This window comes from Styela clava, chromosome 10, assembly GCF_964204865.1.
Source record: "Styela clava chromosome 10, kaStyClav1.hap1.2, whole genome shotgun sequence".
NCBI classification, from domain to species: Eukaryota; Metazoa; Chordata; class Ascidiacea; order Stolidobranchia; family Styelidae; genus Styela; species Styela clava.
Window position 1 is genome coordinate 129,948 of NC_135259.1, and position 6,024 is coordinate 135,971.

The window sequence follows — 6,024 nt, forward strand, 5'->3', positions numbered from 1 at the left end:
CAAAAAACAGCAAGAACCCTGCTGAAACGCTTAAAAACAGTGAAAAACCGTCGAAAAACACCAAGAACCCCGCTTACACGCTTAAAAACTGTGAAAAACCGTCAAAAAACACCAAGAACCCTGTTGAAACGCCTAAAAACAGTGAAAAACCGTCAAAAAACACCAAGAACCCTGCTGAAACGCTAAAAAACAGTGAAAAACCGTCAAAAAACAACAAGAACCCTGCTGAAACGCTTAAAAACAGTGAAAACCGTCAAAAAACACCAAGAACCCTGCTAAAACACTTAAAACAGTGAAAAACCGTCAAAAAACACCAAGAACCCAGCTTAAACGCTTAAAAACAGTGAAAAACCGTCAAAAAACACCAAGAACCCAGCTTAAACGCTTAAAAACAGCGAAAAACCGTCAAAAAACACCAAGAACTCTGCTAAAACGCTTAAAAACCGTGAAAAACCGTCAAAAAACTCCAAGAACCCTGCTAAAACGCTTAAAAACAGTGAAAAACCGTCAAAATCACAAAGAACCTCGCTTAAACGCTTAAAAACAGTGAAAACCCGCCAAAAAACACCAAGAACCCTGCTAAAACGCTTAAAAACAGTGACAAACCGTCAAAAAACACCAAGAACCCCGCTTAAACGCTTAAAAACAGTGAAAAACCGTCAAAAAACACCAAGAACCCTGCTAAAATGCTAAAAAACAGTGAAAAACCGTCAAAAAACACCAAGAACTCTGCTAAAACATTTAAAAACAGTGAAAAACCGTCAAAAACACCAAGAACCCTGCTTAAGCGCTCAAAAACAGTGAAAAACCGTCAAAAAACACAAAGAACCTTGCTTAAACGCTTAAAAACAGTGAAAACCCGCCAAAAAACACCAAGAACCCGGCTGAAACGCTTAAAAACAGTGAAAAATCGTCAAAAAATACCAAGATTCCTGCTTAAACGCTTAAAAACAGTGGAAAACCGTCAAAAAACACCAAGAACCCCGCTAAAACGCTTAAAAACAGTGAAAAACCGTCAAAAAACACCAAAAACCCTGCTAAAACGATCAAAAACAGTGACAAACCGTCAAAAAACACCAAGAACCCCGCTTAAACGCTTAAAAACAGTGAAAAACCGTCAAAAAACACCAAGAACCCTGCTAAAATGCTAAAAAACAGTGAAAAACCGTCAAAAAACACCAAGAACTCTGCTAAAACACTTAAAAACAGTGAAAAACCGTCAAAAAACACCAAGAACCCTGCTTAAACGCTTAAAAACAGTGAAAAACCGTCAAAAAACACCAAGAACCTTATAAAACGCTTAAAAACAGTGGAAAACTGTCTAAAAAAACCGAGAACCCTACTAAAACGCTTAAAAACAGTGACAAACCGTCAAAAAACACCAAGAACCCCGCTTAAACGCTTAAAAACAGTGAAAAATCGTCAAAAAACAACAAGAACCCTGCTGAAACGCTTAAAAACAGTGAAAACCGTCAAAAAACACCAAGAACCCTGCTAAAACACTTAAAACAGTGAAAAACCGTCAAAAAACACCAAGAACCCAGCTTAAACGCTTAAAAACAGCGAAAAACCGTCAAAAAACACCAAGAACTCTGCTAAAACGCTTAAAAACAGTGAAAACCCGCCAAAAAACACCAAGAACCCTGCTGAAACGCTTAAAAATGGTGAAAACCGTCAAAAAACACCAAAAACCCTGCTAAAACACTTAAAACAGTGAAAAACCGTCAAAAAACACCAAGAACCCTGCTTAAACGCTGAAAAACAGTGAAAAACCGTCAAAAAACACAAAGAACCTTGCTTAAACGCTTAAAAACAGTGAAAACCCGCCAAAAAACACCAAGAACCCGGCTGAAACGCTTAAAAACAGTGAAAAATCGTCAAAAAACACCAAGATCCCTGCTTAAACGCTTAAAAACAGTGAAAAACCGTCAAAAAACACCAAAAACCCTGCTAAAACGCTTAAAAACAGTGACAAACCGTCAAAAAACACCAAGAACCCCGCTTACACGCTTAAAAACAGTGAAAAACCGTCAAAAAACACCAAGAACCCTGCTAAAATGCTAAAAAACAGTGAAAAACCGTCTAAAAACACCAAGAACTCTGCTAAAACACTTAAAAACAGTGAAAAACCGTCAAAAAACACCAAGAACTCTGCTAAAACGCTTAAAAACAGTGAAAACCCGTCAAAAAACAGCAAGAACCCTGCTGAAACGCTTAAAAACAGTGAAAAACCGTCGAAAAACACCAAGAACCATGCTTAAACGCTTAAAAACCGTGAAAAACCGTCAAAAAACTCCAAGAACCCTGCTAAAACGCTTAAAAACAGTGAAAAACCGTCAAAAAACACAAAGAACCTTGCTTAAACGCTTAAAAACAGTGAAAAACCGTCAAAAAACACCAAGAACTCTGCTAAAACGCTTGAAAACAGTGAAAAGCCGTCAAAAAACACCAAGAACCCAGCTTAAACGCTTAAAAACAGCGAAAAACCGTCAAAAAACACCAAGAACTCTGCTAAAACGCTTAAAAACAGTGAAAACCCGTCAAAAAACACCAAGAACCCTGCTGAAACGCTTAAAAACAGTGAAAAACCGTCGAAAAACACCAAGAACCTTGCTGAAACGCTTAAAAACTGTGAAAAACCGTCAAAAAACACAAAGAACCCTGCATAAACGCCCAAAAACAGTGAAAAACCGTCAAAAAACACCAAGAACCCTGTTGAAACGCCTAAAAACAGTGAAAAACCGTCAAAAAACACCAAGAACCCTGCTGAAACGCTTAAAAACAGTGAAAACCCGTCAAAAAACACCAAGAACCCTGCTGAAACGCTCAAAAACAGTGAAAAACCATCAAAAAACACCAAGGACCCTGCTTGAACGCTAAAAAACAGTGAAAAACCGTCAAAAAACAGCAAGAACCCTGCTAAAACGCTTAAAAACAGTGAAAAATCGTCAAAAAACACCAAGAACCTTGCTTAAACGCTTAGAAACGGTGAAAAACCGTCAAAAAACACCAAGAACCCTGCTGAAACGCTTAAAAACAGTTAAAAACCGTCGAAAAACACCAAGAACCATGCTTAAACGCTTAAAAACCGTGAAAAACCGTCAAAAAACTCCAAGAACCCTGCTAAAACGCTTAAAAACAGTGAAAAACCGTCAAAAAACACAAAGAACCTTGCTTAAACGCTTAAAAACAGTGAAAACCCGCCAAAAAACACCAAGAACCCTGCTAAAACGCTTAAAAACAGTGACAAACCGTCAAAAAACACCAAGAACCCCGCTTAAACGCTTAAAAACAGTGAAAAACCGTCAAAAAACACCAAGAACCCTGCTAAAATGCTAAAAAACAGTGAAAAACCGTCAAAAAACACCAAGAACTCTGCTAAAACATTTAAAAACAGTGAAAAACCGTCAAAAACACCAAGAACCCTGCTTAAGCGCTTAAAAACAGTGAAAACCCGCCAAAAAACACCAAGAACCCGGCTGAAACGCTTAAAAACAGTGAAAAATCGTCAAAAAACACCAAGATCCCTGCTTAAACGCTTAAAAACAGTGGAAAACCGTTAAAAAACACCAAGAACCCCGCTAAAACGCTTAAAAACAGTGAAAAACCGTTAAAAAACACCAAAAACCCTGCTAAAACGCTCAAAAACAGTGACAAACCGTCAAAAAACACTAAGAACCCCGCTTAACCCTTTGATTTCTGCCAATCTCCTCTTCTCTGAAGATATTTGAGTTGATTTTTATCCTCCATAATTTTTAAGTAATGTGGGTAAATGTGCGGACGTTGCCTGTATCGCTTTTTATCTGAAATAAAAGAACAAAATTTAAATGCTTTGTAACATTTATTATGACGTCATAAAATAGAATGAGGATGCATTTTAAAACTAATAAAAGCCTAGCCCTGAATAATAAAAAAGTTGATTGTTGTAAACTGCTTGTCTGACTTTGGTCAGATAAAAGGTTACAGAAATACATTTGTGTAAGCGTGCAGCAGGACTCTCGAATTGCTCATTAAAAAAGAACTGGCGTTTAGTTGCTGTGCTATTGGCACTTTTCCCAATCTTGAAATTGCAACATGCAGAAATAAATAATTTACATCCTGGAAATATTGTAATAGAACCGATTCGCACAAAACTGATGATAGCTGTAAACTCGAAATAGGCAGTGGTATATTTATAACTGTTGCCCACAACTTCAAGAACATACAACTTACATTTGACTAAAGCAACATAACGCTGGTTTACTCATTAATTTCCCTGTAACCAACGGTTGTGACTTTTCCGGTTTCAAATCGACACCACTGAGAAGTAACTAGGTAGAAGCAGATAGAAAGATGTAGAGTATGCACAAATATTGCATTTGCTAGAGTCCTGAAGAATCGGCTAATACGAAAGGAAGATTTGAAGATCACATAGCCAGTATTTGAGAAGTCACAGAAAGCTGAACTCACATTATTTATTATCCCCACATTTTGTTGCTATTATCATTCTCGTTGGAGGAATTTCTTGGAATCCACACGCGTCAAAAAATAAAGTCCACTCACACCACCGTGCGACGATCCGAAAGACTTGAATGCCCTTTTCTCCAAACTCAATTTTGATAAATAGATTAGAACCGTCTTTGCCACCTAATTTGTTCTTCGAGCACATGAATACAGAAGAGGAATACAGACATGTTCAGTGATTACATGATTTATTTTGTCATCGCTTGACAAACGAATATCTTCCCCAATTACAGTGCCGACTCAAGATTCAACGCAACTTTGAAGTTGGAGATCTTGTCACCCTGATGATCAAGGAGTGAAAAGTGAAAGTGTGCATATCCAATTCTACTTATATGCGCGACATAATGAAGCTCTGTCGCATTACACAATGGTATGTTGTGAGTTTGTTGATTAATTATGATAATTGGTAAATTAGAAGCGTAATGGTTGGATGTCTTGTCTCAGTCTAGCGCAGTATTCAGTGTGAATCAGTGTTTACAGGTTCTGTATTGTTGAATGCGGAGAAATAAGATTAGAAAAGCCGATACTCGCATTCACTGAATGCCTGTACAATTAGAATTTTTTACAATATAAAAAATAAGGAACGGGTAGATATGATTGACAATCTTCTAAATACATGGTATGTGGCACAAAGTAATAACATTTGATCCCAAACCAACGCTGTGATTCATATATATGAAGAAGTTATACTTGTCTTAGTGAATGGGATGGAGCGAGATTCGAATCTAAATTTACATGCGTGTCGAATCCACAGATTTTCTGGAATCGTATTGAAAATCGATTTCTCTACATCTTTCACCGAGGCGATCATTTCCATCCTGGCATAGTCTTGACGTTTATAGATACAACATTGAAATTCCGCGATTTTACCAAACATCAAACTCGACATCGGGATTAGGAAAAAGGCCAATCCCAGTTGGAATAGTTTAAAACAAACAACGATTTAATAAATAATCGCGTCAAGGTGCTTTTTCAATTGCGGAAAAGACCGACAGCTATAAACGTCAATATAAAAGCCATGCTTCATATATTCGATTTTTGGAAGATTATATTAATTCTGCAATTTTTAACTGTTCAAATAATGATTCTTCATGGAAACAGCCATGTGCGTATAAATCACTGCTCCGTTCTTTCATCGCACAGTAGTTTTCGAATTTGTCAAACAGAATGTGCAGTTCTGCAATAAATTGAAAAAAAAAACTGACATCGATATTCAACAGAGCGTAAGACTTACTATACCCGTGATTGAAAGAAACGACATTTTGATGTCACGCCATAATACGAAACATAGTTTAGCCATATATAAAATACGGTACTGAAATTTAAATCTTAAAAAATGTTTGCTCATGGACTCATTGCTTATGAACGCGGCCCGCGGGTTGGGCAGCCCTAAACTTATCTGTTTTTTATTCTACTTCGTTTTCTTTTAGACATATATTCTTTATGCGGTCATAATTTTGCCATTTTTAGCGTCTTTAACCACCTTCAACTGCTAAGATATAAATTTTGCATGATGATTAC